We start from the raw sequence: 8,883 nt of genomic DNA, 5'->3' as shown, positions 1-8,883 counted from the left end.
GGGTTGATGGGGGGTGGGAGGGAGGGGCGGGTGGGTGATGGGTATTGAGGAGGGCACCTTTTGGGATGAGCACTGGGTGTTGTATGGAAACCAATTTGTCAATAAACTTCATAAAAAAAAAAAAAAGAATCAAAACACTGCTTTTATTGCATCCCATGAGTTTTGATGTCATGTTTTATTATTATCTAGTTTTATACATTTAGACAATTCTTCTTCTTATAGAAGAATAATCCACTCTTGAGTTTTTACCATTTATCCACTCTCTGTCCCCATTTTACCTCTGTCTGAAACAAGTAAGAAGGGTTGCTACTGGCATCTAGTGGGTAGAGTCCAGCATGTGGCTAAACATGCTTCAGAGCTGAAAGCAGTACCTCCACTCTGCCAACAAATAATTATCTGGCCCAAAATGTCAATAGTGCCAAGGTTTAGGAACACTAATTGAGACCAACATACAAAAGTAATTAACAAATATTGTTACCTTGATTTATCTCTGTCCCCTGTTATGAATCAGGCATCTCTTCAGAGAATACCAGATAAAACTCAAGCATGGTGCTTTGTAGAGATTGTGGATGGCTCAAAGGTAAAATTTCCATGGTGTGGTTAGCTCAATTCCCAGTGCTGTGTCCATGTTCTGGATATGAGGAAAAATGGAATGGAAGTTTAGAGGTCCATGAAATATGGCTGAGGCTATGGTTTTACCTGATCTCTTTTCTATGTTCTACACTACATGTGGCCAGATGAAAAAGACCATGCCAGAATGCCATTCCCTGACATCAAACAACAGGGATCTGTACATAGGCCTTAGGCTTCAGTATGCTGGCACACTGCCAGCAATATAATGGATGCTTAAACATGTCGGATGGCTCTTAAAACCTGCCTACTGCCCTTACATGTACAAGTGGTCATTGAGCTTTGGGGAATAGGTGGGAAAATACATTTGTGAACAGAAAAATCATTTGCACACAGAAAGGTTTATTTTCAGTAATATACACGCCATACAAGACAAACGTCTTTCCAATGCACAGACCACTGTTTTTCTTGTACATTGCAAATGTAAGACCCTGGAGCTAGAATTAGAGGCTATAGCCCTTGACCAAATCCTGTCCATAACTAGCCAAATGGCCATTACTCATCTGTAAAAGGGAGGTGATCTTTCTAGTTCTGCCAGTTTAGAGGTCATTGTCAGGCTTAGCATAGAAAATACTTGTGAAATGAACTATTAATGCTTGGCATTAAAATAAATGGGTTACAAAAAGCAAAATCATAATATAGGCTGGAAGATAGCAAAGACTTTATTAGAAAGGAACCAGAAAAGCTTTCCCACATCTGGGAAGACAATGCAGAGTAATTATGAAAGGTGGAAGCAAGAAAGAAGAAGAATAAGTATATAAAAATGATTATAATGAAATAGTAAACAAGGAAGAAACAAAAAAAATCATAAATTTGTGCTTTGTGATATTGAGAGGGTAAGTGGTGATCATTTTGCAAGGCTGCCACAATGACTGTAGGTCAAGGAGAAAGAATGCCTACAGCTATCAGAGATAAACAGCAAATAAAGACGAAGGCTATAAGACTGAAGTTCTTTGCAGCAACATGCATACTAGCAGAGCCTTTTAATCACGAGTATGACTAATAAAGGTGGTGGCAGCATGCTGGATGCCAATGAAGCCTGGTAGTAGACTTTGGGACAGTAATTGGAGAACTGATGATTGAGAGAACTTTGGTCTCTGTCACACAATGATTTAGTATGTGGATCAACAGTAGAAAGGCTGGCAGCAGCTGGACACACAGCAAGTGTGGAAGCAGGTGGTCCTACAGCAGGTAGTGTGGCAATGAGTTGGGCAGCAGCAGGGCTGGCAGCAGCTGGGCTGGCAACAGTTGGACCCACAGCCACGGGGGTCTGACAGCAGGTGGTCCTCCAGCAGGTGGTTTGACAGAAAATTGGGCCGCAGCAAGACTGGCAGCTGCTGGACCCACAGTAGCTCTACCCACTACAGGTTTGTCCACAGCTGTTGGGCCCACAGCTGGGCTGGCAGCAGGTGGTTTGACAGCAAGTTGGGTGGCAGCAAGGCTGGCAGCAGCTGGACCCACAGCCACTGGGCTAATGGCACGTGGGGTGGAAGCAAGTGATCTGGCAGCAAGGGGAGCAGCACGAGTGGGTCATGGTGTCAGGAGTGAAGAGTGGGCTTCTTCTGAGGGGTGAGTTTCTCAGATTCTGGTGCCTCTTCCTGTTCTGGGGATTTTATGCACTGGACCCCAAAGTTTGGACCAATGGGAAGGACTTTCTTTGTTGGTATTTACATGGTGTTCCATAGTCACTGGGGGCTTGTAGAAGAGGAAGTTCCACACTTTCAAGAATATTTAGAAAATAAATATTTAATGTGTTTCCTATTTGAGAATAACTCATATAAACATTTTTAGATTAAAGGAAAGTGGTCACATCAGCAGTGTCATTCTTCTTCAGTCATCATCAGATCATGTATTCAAGTTCTTGCTGGGCTGGGTAGGGTCAGAGCAGCGGTCCCTCCCCAGCTTTGTTTCTTAGGTTGCATGTAGACTGGGAGTATCCCTGGAGTAGGGGAGCAGGATGCTGATATGTTCATAGGGATGAATTAAATTCATGCCTGAGCCCAAATCTCTTTCCCCCCAAAGCCTGATTCAAGACTCTCACAGGCATATCTGTCTCTTGTAGCACCCTACCCCACTTGTATATCCCAGTTCAACCAATGACCCTTGGGTAGAGGATGTTTGGGATCATCTCTTCCATATGGCAAGGCACAACCAAGGCAGGTGAGTAGAAGCAGCAGCAATACACTTGGACTAAGCAAGCATCAGTCAATGTACATCCTTGTTGACCAGTACTCCTGATTTACCTAAGACTGAAGGCTTTTGCAGGATATAGGACTTTCAGTGGTATAACTGGGGCAGTATGGGCAAACCAGGGTGAGTTGGATGATTCTAGTCCTAATCTTACTAACTAGCCTAGTCAGTGACTTAATGTGGCTGACTACAACTTTATTGTGCTGAATTGTTTTTAATTTTTAATTCTTTTGTTTCCTTCCTCCCTCTCCCTGTCTCTCATTCTTCATTTCTTCCTTTTTATGCTATGTCTGTCTCTCTCTTTCTCTGTCTTTTCTTCCCTTTCCCCTCCTTTGTTCATTCACTCATTCATTCGTTTGTTCGTTCATTCGTTCCTTCCTTCCCTCCTTCCTTCCTCCCTTTCAATACCTCTTGCTCTTCCTCTTCTGCTTTCTCCTCAGTCTTATTTTTCTTCTAGATACTGTGTCTGTCCACCAATCTGATGAACAAAATATTGGAGTGACTGGTGAAAACCATAGATTGTCAATGATATCTTGAATATGCCTGCCATATGTCATAGATGTAAGTGTGTTAGATCTGCATCTGTATGCCTAAGGGCTGTTTTCATGCAACAGCAGAATGTCATGCTTCCTATACATACCACATTGAGAGAAATGCTCAACAAATGATTCCGGAGAGTTGGTTTATAAAGACTCTAGCTCTCTCATTGCTATTAGGAGAATCCCAATGTGTGTATGCGTTACATCATCTCTGATATATTTTTCAGGTTTAAGGTTCACTTGCAAACTGTGACACTGGCCTTAAAGTGCTCCCTCCCTGTGTCACTTCCCCACACTCCTACCAGTGTGATCTGTCCTCCCCAGAGTAGCTTGCTAGAGAAACCAAACTATGACATTACTTTACCCTTCTCAGTCCTGATTTCCTCATCTCCACAATTGGGAACCTTAATACCTATGTTGAAAATTTCCTCAAGAATTAAAGATACTACCAATTTAATGCAATCCCAATCAAAATACCAACAGCATATTTTTCATAGAACTAGAACAAATAATTCTAATTTGTATGGAACCACAAAAGGTCCCAAATAGCTAAAGTTATTTGAAAAAGGAAAGCAAAGCTGGAGTTATCACAGTTCAAGACAAAGCCATAATAATCAAAACAGTTTGGAACTGGCACAAAAATAGACACACAGACCAGTGGAATAGAATAGAAAACCCAGAAATAAACCAAGAATTATATGGTCAATTAGTCTCTGACAAAGGAGGCAAAAATATGCAATGGGAAAAAGACAGTCTCTTTAACAAATGGTGTTGGGAAAACTGGATAGCTACAGGCAAAAGAATGAAACTAGACCACTTTCTTACACCATACACAAAAATAAATTCTAAATGGATTAAAGACCTAAGTGTAAGACCTGAAAGCATAAAAATTCTGGAAAACAGCACAGGCAGTAATGTCTCTGATACTGATAATAGCAAATTTTTTCTAGATAGGTCTCCTGAGGCCAGGGAAATAAAGCAAAAGTAATCTATCAGGACTACATCAAAATAAAAAGTGTCTGCATAGCCAAGGAAACAATCAACAAAACTAAAAGGCAACCTACGAAATGGGAGAATTTGTAACCGACATATCTGAAAAGGGTCAGTATCCAAATTATGTAAAGAACGTACACAACTCAACACCTCCAAAAAAGTAACCCAATTAAATAATGGACAGAAGACATGAACAGACATTTCTCCAAAGAAGACTTATAGATGGCCAACAGACACATGAAAAGATACTCAACGTGACTCATCATCAGGGAAATGAAATTCAAAATTATAAGATATAGCACCTCACACCTGTCACAATGGCTACAACCAACAACAGAAAAACAACAGCTGTTGGTGAGGATGTGGAGAAAGGGAACTCTCCTGTACTACTGGTGGCTCCATTGTGGAAAACAGTATGGAGTTTCCTCAGAAAGTTAAAGACAGAACTACCTTATGATCCAGTAATTGCACTACTGGGTATTTACCTCTAAAATAGAAAAACACTAATTCAAAGGGATACATGCAACCTTATGTTTGTAGCGGCATTATTTACAATAGCCAGTATATGGAAGCAGCCCAAGTGTCCACTGATAGACAAATGGATAAAGAAGATGTGGTATATATCTACAATGGAATACAATTCAGCCATAAAAATGAATGAAGTCTTACATTTGTAACGACATGGATGGAACTAGAGAGTATAATGCTAAATGAAATAAGTCAGTCAGAGAAAGACAAATACCATATGGTTTCACTCATGTGGAATTTTGAAAAGTAAATGAAAGAGCAAAGGAAAAGAGAGACAGACTCTTTAACTAGAGAGAACAAACCGATGGTTACCAGAGGAGACAGTGGTGGGGGAATGGTTGAAATAGGTGACGAGGATTAAGGAGTGCATTTGTGATGAGCATTGGGTGCTGTATGGAAATGATGAATCACTATATTGTACACCTGAAATGAATTTGACATGGTAGATCAACGATATTGGAATTAAAATAAAAACTTAATAAAAGGAAAGATTTAAAGATAATGTACATGAAGCATTTGGTCAATACCTAGCAAGTAGTAGGACCATGGGTCATGTCAGTTCTTCATCCTGTCACACAGATACCCAGCTCTTAAGAATCAGAGGTAGGCAAGTTTAGTCTTGGCAGTCTCTCCAGAGCATCCCAGATACGTAGGCGTCAACGTTGGCAAGTGCCCTGGACATGAGCCTTCACAGCTCATCAGAGGTCCTTCCACTGATCCCAGAATGTGACCCAAGGCTTAATTCTCCTTTTCCTCTCAGTGCCTAAATCGAGCCTCACACCCCTGAGTGCTGAGGCAGCACCATTAGTTCAGGACCAGAAGCGCCAGCCTTCTGTCTATCACAACTCCTATGAATGTCCACCTTGTTTTCTCTTTTTCTTCCTCACATTCTTCTCACCACCCTGGAACAGGCATCTTTATTTCCCTCAAATGCTTCATAGTTCCTTCACAAAATAATGGATAGTGTTTGTTCTATAGATGGTTCAGAGCTGATGGATTACTTGAAGTCATACATGCCCATTGCACAGACTCTCAGTCCCTGACATTGTCCTTCCTTAATTGTCTTGGTAATATTTTGATCACAATAACAAATTGCCTTACAGTTGGGGAGCATAATATGTTTGGCATAAAATTGTCTGATACCTTTTAACTCTGCCATTAGGTCCTGAGGACTAGGAGGCCAAACAAGAATGTGATTTCCACAACCCAAACAAACGTGTGTTCAGCCATGTCTGTGGTTCATGAGGACACCGCATGCTCACCTGTATCTGATGCAGAGGAGTGCTGAGGGGCTGGATGGAGCCCAAGGCAGCAAAAAGATCCAAGATCTCTAAAGGGAAGGTCCCACTGCCCCCACATGAGGCTGCTGATGGCTGAACTGTAGGATACTAATGTCTACAACTTTGTCCCAGATGTCACCTGCATATACTGGAGAATATTACTTCTGTGGTCAAAGAAGACACTCAGATGAACATCTTGCTGGTGCTCAGTCCCAGGATGTTTTCTAACTTGTCTGGAGAGATGAATGTAAGTGCCCTTCATCAAGGCAGGAGACACAGTCTGGGATCTGAGTCTGTCCATGTCAGGTACATGACATTCCACTGTGAAATTTCCTTATCTGAAAATGGAGACAATAATTAGTGGAGGACTGTGCGAGGCTCCAAATAGATACTGCATGTGATATGCAACCTGTGTATAAATCCTTACATTGAGAATGCTGTACAAGGAAACAAAGATCATATGGGATTCAGAATGGTACAGAATTTCTTAAGAAATATAGATGAGATCCTTTATATCTAGGGAGACCTTCAAAGTGATCATGCAAAGAAGAAAGCAGGATACAAGGACCGTGAGTACACTGAGAAAGAAAACATAATTTGAAGACTTACAGTAGTTGCAGACACCTATGTATGAATCCTGAGGATTTCTTTCTCTATGTTACTGATAGGGAGAGGGTGAAGATCTTGACTGTGGAGTTAAGGCAGAGATCATGACTCGGTATCAGGATGCATGAAGTTAGCATATGACTCATAAGATGATGGAAGAAGAGAATCAGGGAGAAGTGGTCCACACTTCATCAAACTGATTCATAAGCTCGTAGACAGGCAGATAAGAGAAATGTTGGCGATTGCATGCTGACTTTCAACAATGATTGGCAGTGACTTTGTTTTCCAAATGGCAAACCATGTTGCATGGAGATGGTGGTTCTTGGCAAGGCAATCAGCAGCAGGAAGGATGGCAGCAGCTGGACACACAGCAAGGGTGGCAGCAGGTGGTTCTACAGCAGGTGGTGTGGTAGCAAGTTGGGTGGTAGCATGACTGGCAGCAGGTAGACCCACCGCAAATTTGTCCACAGCCGCTGGACCCACAGCATGTGGTCTGGCAGCAGGAAGTCACACATGTTGGCTGGCAGCAGGTGGTCCAGCAGCAGGTGGTCCTGCAGCACATAGGCTGGCAGCAGGAGGGGAAACATGAGTGGGTCATGGTGTCAGCGGTGGAGGATGGGCAGGTCCTGTGCAGAGGTGAGGTTTTCAGATTTTGGTGCCTCCTCCTGATCTGGGGCTTTTATGTGTTGGACCGCCGAAGTTTAGACCAATGGGTGGGACTTTCCTTGTTGGTGTTTACATTGTTTTCCATAGTCACTGGGGGCTTGTAGAAGAAGACATTCTATAAATGATAGGAATCTTTAGAAAATAGGTGTTTAATGTGTTTCCTATTTGAGAATAACTCATAGAAACATTTTCAGATTAAAGGAAATTTGTCACATCAGCAGCATCGTTCTTGCTTCAATGATCATCAGATCATGTATTCATTTCCAGTTTGGGTAGTGACAGAGCAGTGATCCCTCCCCAGCTTTGGTCCTTAGGTTGTATGTGGATTAGGAGTATTCCTGGGGAGAGGAACATGATGCTGATATGTTCATGGGGACAAATTTAGTAGATGCGTGAGCCCAGGTCTGTTTCCCCACAAAAGCCTGATTCAAGACTCCCACAGGCATATCCGTCTCTTGTAGTAACTCAGTTCAACCAAGGACCTTTGGGTAGAGATGTCCGGTATCATCTCTTTCACATGGCAAGGCATAACCAAAGCAGGTGGGTAGAAACAGCAGCAGTACACTGGGACTAAGCAAGCATCAGTCAATGTACATCCTTGTTGACCAGTAGTGCTGATTTGCCTAGGATTGAGTGCTTTCTCAGGATGTAGGACTTTCAGGGGTGTAACTGGGGCAGTATGGACGAACCAGTGTGAGTTGGGTGATTCTAGTCCTAACCTTGTTAATTAGCCTAGTCAGTGACTTCATGTTTAGAGTACATCTTTATTGTGCTGAATTGTTTTTAATTCTTAATTCTTCCCTTCCTTCCTTCCTTCCTTCCTTCCTTCCTTCCTTCCTTCCTTCCTTCCTTCCTTCCTTCCTTCTTCTTTCTCTGCTTTGTGTCCATCTCTCTCTTATTTCCCTTTTTGTCTTCCCTTTTCTTCCCTCTTTGCTTTCTCCTTCCTTCCTTCCTTCCTTCCTTCCTTCCTTCCTTCCTTCCTTCCTTCTTCCTTCCTTCCTTTCCTTCTACCCTTTCAATTCCTCTTGCTTCTCCTCCTCTGTTTTCTCTTCAGTCTTATTTTTCTTCTAGATATTGTGTCTGTCCACCACTCTGATGAAAAAAATATTGGAGTGACTGGTGAAAACCATAGTTTCTCAATATCTTGAATATGTCCACTGTATGTCATAGATCTAAGTGTGTTGGGGACAATTTCTACCTACCAGACCTGAATCTTTATGCCTAAGGGCTGTTTTCATGCAACAGCAAAATGCCATGCTTTCTATGTGTACCACACTGAGAGAAATGCTCAACCAACGATTCTGGAGAGTTGATTTAAAAAGACTCCAGCTCCCTTGTAGCTATTAGGAGAATCCCATCATGTGTGTGTTACATCATCTCTGATATATTTTTCAGGTTTAAGGTTCATTTGCAAACTGTGACACTGGCCTTAAAGTGCCCCCTCCCTGTGT

General features: G+C 42.2%; 1 pseudogene; it reads right to left on the bottom strand.

The window, feature by feature from the left end:
- Positions 1 to 1,754: 1,754 nt before the first annotated feature.
- On the bottom strand, positions 1,755 to 7,364 carry LOC115501565 (annotated as a pseudogene).
- Between the last annotated feature and the right edge of the window lie 1,519 nt (positions 7,365 to 8,883).

This window comes from Lynx canadensis, chromosome E1 (genome assembly GCF_007474595.2).
Source record: "Lynx canadensis isolate LIC74 chromosome E1, mLynCan4.pri.v2, whole genome shotgun sequence".
NCBI classification, from domain to species: Eukaryota; Metazoa; Chordata; class Mammalia; order Carnivora; family Felidae; genus Lynx; species Lynx canadensis.
This window is presented reverse-complemented; position numbering and strand designations above follow the sequence as displayed.